This window comes from Euprymna scolopes, chromosome 9, assembly GCF_053919585.1.
Source record: "Euprymna scolopes isolate OS-2025 chromosome 9, ASM5391958v1, whole genome shotgun sequence".
NCBI classification, from domain to species: domain Eukaryota; kingdom Metazoa; phylum Mollusca; class Cephalopoda; order Sepiida; family Sepiolidae; genus Euprymna; species Euprymna scolopes.
The window spans coordinates 42,565,971-42,573,129 of NC_136490.1; the positions used below are offsets into that span (position 1 = coordinate 42,565,971).

Genomic DNA, 7,159 nt, shown 5'->3' on the forward strand with positions numbered 1-7,159 from the left:
AAGGTGGCCATAATCAGTTTAATCATTTCGCCGTTGGCACAATCGTTTATACAAATAGAGTTGAAATAACAGTCTTTTTGCCGCTATGAAATTCCACGGTATCATTGTTAATAGTAACATCTATCGTAAAGAGTTCGGTGGAATTACTAAGTGCCTTGACAACCGTGCTGAAAATTCCTACCATGATGTCTGTCATCATCACAATTCTGACGGTCGATACGCAGTGTAAAAGACTAAACCGTTGTTTGAAACAATGTAATGAAGGCCGTAATCGTGAAGGAGGCCAAGTCTCATGAATGTGTTTAGCTGTTCAAAATATGTTGTTTTTTTTTTTTTTGCATTGAATTAATGGTGATTAGATTCGTGGTTATTTGGTAGTGTCGCTTATTGGTCGTTTATTATCATCGCCGTCGTGCTAATCGTGTAATGAGTTGAATAGTCGACGCTGTGATACAAGACGGGGGATTTAGTAGCGAAATAGTAGGGAAACGCCGCGTTTGCTAGTTTAATGATAAAGTCTTAGATGAGTTTTATGCGGATAGATAATAGATAATTAATTCATGATGAATACTAATTACGACGGCGAAAAAGAAGGAGCAACAGAAATAGTTTTTTTTTTGTTTTACGGTATATCAACCCTTTTCAGGTTATTTAATGTCGAATCCAGTGATTTTGAAGAAACAGTTTTTTTAACAGAATATATTTGTCTTGTTTTTTTTTCAAGTCAGTTTTTATTTAACCCATAGTTGGGACCTAACAGGTACTACGAGTCAGAGTGGACCTGGGAGCAATGGCAAATAAAGGGTGGCTCCACGTTCCCCCAAACTCGCAAACTGGGGCCTGACCATCGGATATAGTTTAAGGTTATATCCAGGGCCAACAGAAATACGAGAAAAAGAACAAACACGTGAAAGGAAAAAAGATGAATGAGTGCGAGATAAAGAAGGAAAATATTAAACTATTTACAAAAGAACAAGAGCTTATAAAGTTCTAAATGCTACTCAATGATTAGCGGATATGAGTGTCAGGTAGCCGATGGAACGATCCCGTGACAATCGGTAATGATGAAAATTGTGTAGAATTTGATTATTAAGAAGGACGACTTGGTATTTGTTTTACTTTATTTCAACCTCAACACTCACCTTTTAATTGACGCCTTTTATATGTTTTCAGGCATGCTGAAAACGAATATCACATTCAAATGTTGCGCAGACATTGTTTTCCTGTACATTAAGACCTTTCATGCCCAATGTAATCCATTATGTTTTTACTAGAGGCCAGGTCTTCTTCCTAACTAAAAATCCGTATGTGTGTTACAAAGCACCCTCTCCTCTCCATATTAAGAATGGCGAACGCCAATGACATTCATACAGTGATACACTAGAAAAATGTCTTAATATCCAGAAGACTACTTATCTGTGTCAAATTTAAATCAATCAGACAGAAAACTTATATAAAGTCGTCATTTTAAAGGTGAGGGTCCAGGTGAGAAAGAAAGTAAAACGTTTTCGGTGACCGACGACTCATCAAGAACTTGTGTAAATTGGAAAAATAAAAAAAGTAAGCGGAGAAGATAAAGACTGAAAGAGAATGGATAGAAAGAAGGGCATGCGAAGGAGGAGGAGGAGAGTGAGGAGGGGGTGGAGTCGGGAGTGCGAGGAAGGAGATATATCAGGAAGACGATAAAGAAGTTGAAACTGTAAGCGGAAGAGAGCTATGAACTGGAACAAATATATAAAGGACATTGCAAAGGCTGCTGCAAAGTAGGTGGGTACTCTCTATCGAGCTAGAAGACTACTCACGCCTGAGAGTATCATATACAAGACCACCATTCGCCCATGCACGGAGTATCGTTGCCACATCTGGGCTGCTGCATCTATCACTTGTTTATCCCTCTTAGATAATGTAAAAAAAAAGAGTTGTCAATCTAATCGGTCCCACTTTATCGACTAAGCTCCAGCCCCCGTCTCATCGCCGCAATGTTGCATCACTGTGCCTGTTTTACAAATATTTTAATGGAATGTGTTCTGATGAACTTGTTTCACTTGTACCCCCTCGACGTACATATCCCCGACAAACCCGCTTAGTAATAAGATCTCACCCCTTCACTGTTGTTGTCCCTAAATGCCAGAAAGCTTCCTATTCTAATAGTTTCTTCCCTCGAACAGTTAACCATTGGAATTCCCTTTCTCTTGCCTGCTTCCCTGGCTGTACTGATATACAGAAGTTTAACTATAACATAAACATGTATCTTGTTAATCTTTCCCAGACATGGCCCCAAATAGTAGCCTTACGTCCAAGTGGCGATATGCTTTGTAAGAGGTGAACATGAGTTAAAAAAAAAAAAGAAAAAAAAGCAGAATATTAATAGTATTAGTAATAATAGGAGTAGTATTAAAAGAAAAAGAAGAAAAAGAAGAAAAAGAAAGAGGAAGAAGAAGAAGAAGAAGAAGAAGAAGAAGAAGAAAAATACGCATGTGACAGAGAAGAGGAGAAGATGATCGTGGAGTTTAGGATGATAATTATGGAGAAGAAGAAACTAAATAAGGATAAAAAAGAGGATGGAGAAACTGATTCTGTTGTATTAGGCATGAGACTAGCCGAATCGCTGGTTGTCGTTTGTTTGAATTCGTACAATTATGCGCGTCTCCACAATCAAATGTAAAAAAAGGCTCTTGTACGTTTGATAACAAATAAAGAGACTGATTAGAGCAATGACAATACTGACAACAATGAGGGGTCACAGGGTGGCAGTGGTGTGTGTGAAAAATGGCCGAGATATAATGTGTCCGTTCTCTTGCTGCGGTTGCTTCTTCTCTGCAGTTGCTTGATTGTCTTTTTTTTATTGAGACGAATAACGTCAGAACATTCCGACACGATTTTTTTGTTTATTTTCTGAAATGGCGATTTATCCCGGCTGATGTAAACTCCCTAGAAATTCTGCGTCCTCAATTTTGTACTTCTTTGAGGTCATTGTCAGCGCACCTCGATCTAGGATCGTTGCGCTGACCGACTTTCCCGACTTTCCTGGATCCGGCGTCTATTGATGTCATCTTCGCAAGCCCAGATAGTTGATTGTCCTTTCCACAATTATCTCTGCCATTTGCAACTCCATCCTCCACTCTGCCACAATTCTACTAAAAATGAGAAAAGTAATTAAAGATTTCGAAAAGTAAACTAAGTTCATATTTACTTGTCATCCAATGAGGGTAAAGTTAGACACAAGTTCAGTTTTGCATTTCCTTCAAAAGGGAATCGCTGGATAGAGACAAACATAAAAACATGTCTCAATCGCGAAAATGTCTCATCTTCAGACAAAGGACGGAACAGATACTACAGTAATATATTTATTGACTGGAAAAAAGGATAAACTTGACATATTAGGCACAAGGCCATTAAAAGTGTGCAGTGAGAGGGGCCTGCAGTTGTGGTATGTCTTCCATGTATTATGAATACTTTGACCCATTCATACGAAGCAATTGCGCTTAAAGGGACGCTTAGAATCTTAAAAAAAGGTCTCTCGGTTAGAATATATGAAACAATGGTTGAATGTTCGGCATCCGGAAGACCAGCTAGATCAAGAAATATAAAAAAAAGAAAGAACAAACAAAAAAGAACAATAAACAAACAGAATTTGAATCTCAACTAGACCCGATTCTCGAGTCTAAGGTTTTTCTATAAATGGGTCTAGGATACCCCCCTCTACAAGTAAACACTGACCAACTACTCAAATAATATAGTATTCAAATATTTGAATAGAAAAAGTAGAATCATTTAAGGTGTGAATGTGGTATTGTGGTGAAAGTGGCCGTCTAAGATTAATCTCAAAGTATCGTAGACAATTGGAAAGACTCTCCATCCCCACCCCAAATGTGATCAGGTTTCCATGCCTAAATTTAGTGTAGATTATGCTAATTCCTATTATTTTAGTGTATTCATTATTGTAATCTTATAGACATGATGTCCAATAAATTAAATATATAGAAAAAGTAGAATCTGGCCTTCGGGTTGAGATCAGAGTGTAATATCTGTTCTGATACTACACGTGTACATTTTTTCTTGATCAATGTAAGGGAACCCCGTCTATACTAAGGCAATTTTTATATTCGCCTACTGCATTGGGGAGCTGGTTTTACCCCACATTAAAAAAACACATTGTGCCACATATTGCTCTCGTGAAGAAACAATTAAATATCAACATACATTCAAAGCCTAAATAAGATTTCTCTATATTGCTAAACTGCATTGGCTTATACAAGAAATGGTGTACTTTCTACAAGGTATGTTGCCTCTAGCAGCAGTAAACTGAAACCTTCACCAGACTAGATGAATTCTTGTATTGGAAACCGGTGAATCTAAGAGACCGCTACAAAGTTATACTACAACCTATTTAACTGGTCAATTAGTAGGAGGAAAATTAACGTTCTGTCTTTACTCACTCCAATATTTGACAAGTAAAGGAGAACTTTAGGTGCTTCTGTATTTTTGGTACCGCGCTATTTTTAAATAGTTTTGTCAGACTAAATTAAAGTTTCACGATATAGTTTTTTTTTATTAAATTGTAAAGTGGAAACACAGAGTAATTACAAAACACCTTCCCTTCCCGTGTTAAGAATGGCTTTTGATATAATAACGTTATTATTTCAGCGCGGTACCAAAAGATACACAAGTATTGAACTTTATTATAATATTCGAATATCTATGAACCTCATACCTCACTCTTTATGTGTGCCTAAATCCAAACGCGGATTCCATGAACAAAACTTATTTCTTAGAACTATGTTCCCCGGATCTGCTTTCCAGCTTGCTACAACATTGTCATCTTCAAGTACAATGTAAACAGTTTCTTGCCGAGCCATCCCTTTAAATAATCAAATTATACCAAATTCCAACTACTAACGTTTGTTACGTTGTCGTCAACGTAACTACCGTACACTCATTAACACTTATCCTCGAGTGGCGTTGGGGTCTTCATAATGATGACTCCCTAGTAAAAAAAAAAAAAAAACAGGAAGAAAAAAGATTCCATATGTTAATCTTAGAAAGAAGTCCCTTACTTTCGTAGAGCGTTGGCTGCAGTAAAACAAAAAAAAAAAAATCGAGTACGGCTCTAATTCACGAAAATAACACCTTTATTTCACACAGTTGCATAATCACCAAAATGCACGATTTTTATTAATGATGTTTCTGGAAATATTAAATTGAATGCGTTCAGTGAGAGTTGTAATCGTAATCGTTGCTATGTGGAGGGGGAAAGTGATTGGGTGGTTAACAAATTCTCGACGCTGTCGTGGGTGATCATTGTAGCAGTTGTAAGCACTGTTTGTGGCGACGCCCGGTGCTTTGTAAATGGATAAGCGAATCGAGGCTGAGGCGTGTTTGTTATTTTTTTTCTCAAGACCTGTCCGTATTTTCTCATTGGTTCTCTAAAGTGACAAGTCCAGGGTTCGTAGCACTGTTATTAGCCGGACGATATAAATGAAACGATTTCCAGTAATAGTTCTCTGAATTGCAACCTGTTAAGGAGGGGGAAAACACTCTGTAATCACGGGACGCGGCGACAAAATTACCCTAATGATGGCGAGCAAATCTATGAAAACGATTCGCCGTAGACACACACACACACACGCACACATATATTTTATATATAGATTTTAGATGGGGAGGGGATCCGGCTATTTGGTTAGGTTGTAGTTTTTGCAAGATTTTCAGAAGTAGTAAGGGAAAGTGTTGCGAGCAGGTTAAAAAGATTGGGTCCAAGAAAGAAAGAACGAGAGAGTGTGATGTGTGTGTGTGTGTGTGTAAAGAGTTGTAGGGGCGACATATGTGCTTTCTCCTGCCGTATGGATTTCGTTATACCGTCCAATTCCTACTGTTACAACCTGCCATTCTCTGTAGAACTACTATAGCGGGGCCGGCACCTTCTTACGCACCAAAGGTGAGACAGTGTCTGCTTTCGTAACGCTATCATACACATATAACTCATTCACATGTTTGTCTGTATTTTTGCCTGTCAATGTACTATGAATCAAGCCTATCTATCTATCTATCTATCTATCTATCTATAGGTATGGGCATCTATCATCTAACTAATTATAGTAATGTCTGTCAATCAATCCACCAATCTGTCCCTATTAAAATCCTTATCAATATATATATATATATATATATATATATATATATATATATATATATATATATATATATATATATATATGTATATGTATATATATATATGTATGTATATTTATAAATACATATATGTATATTTATATATATGTATATCTATCTATCTATCTATCTATCTATCTATCTATATATCTATCTTTATATATATATGTATATTAAAATTCATTATTTTTAAATATAATTTTTCAACTTGAATTTTGTCGAATAATAAATTTGTGTAAATTGTATTGTACAGAGTTTAAATTGGTTATATATATATATATATATATATATATATATATATATATATATATATATATCTACACACATGCAGATAGTTCTGTATATATTTATGTGTCTATCTATCTAAAATTTATCTAGCCACACACACACACACACACACACACACACACACACACACACACACACACACACACATATATATATATACGTTTGTATGTATATTTTCTATCTACTTAAATATGCGCACAGATAGTTGTCCATCCATATATAAGTATATACATTGGCTTGAAGTAGTTGCTTGTCGAGCCGCACTGATGTGCTGTGAAACAGCGAAACAATAGTGTATGGGTATTCTTATATGTATATATATCTATATCTATATACATATATATACATATATATATATATTTATATATGTATATATATATATATGCATATTAACATCTATCTACATATAGCTAGTTATATATCTATGAATATTTTGTATATCTATCTATTTATCTATATATCTATTTATCTATCTATTTACTTATATACTTGTACTTTTTTGTAGAAAAAGAAATCCCATACAGTGCTTTATTATTAGGGAAAAAACCTTTCTCGAAATAAGAGCAATATATTTTTTTGTATAATATATACAGGAATTTACATTTATATCGGTAGTCGGTACCGACGGTTTCAAGCCCGGCAGTCCTCAACTACCGGGCCTGAAACCGTCGGTACCAACTACCGATATAAATGTAAATTC

At 35.8% G+C, this 7,159-nt stretch overlaps 1 long non-coding RNA gene across 2 annotated transcripts in view; it reads left to right on the plus strand.

Annotated features, from left to right (window-relative positions):
- The first annotated feature begins 5,710 nt into the window (after window positions 1-5,710).
- Window positions 5,711-7,159, plus strand: part of LOC145284530 (uncharacterized) — a 566,565-nt gene continuing 565,116 nt past the window's right edge. Inside the window, exon 1 of one of the 2 annotated variants that reach the window (XR_013868860.1) lies at window positions 5,711-5,938. This is a non-coding gene — a long non-coding RNA (uncharacterized LOC145284530). The remainder of the gene's footprint in view (window positions 5,939-7,159) is intronic. The other variant, XR_013868859.1, reaches the window with a different exon arrangement.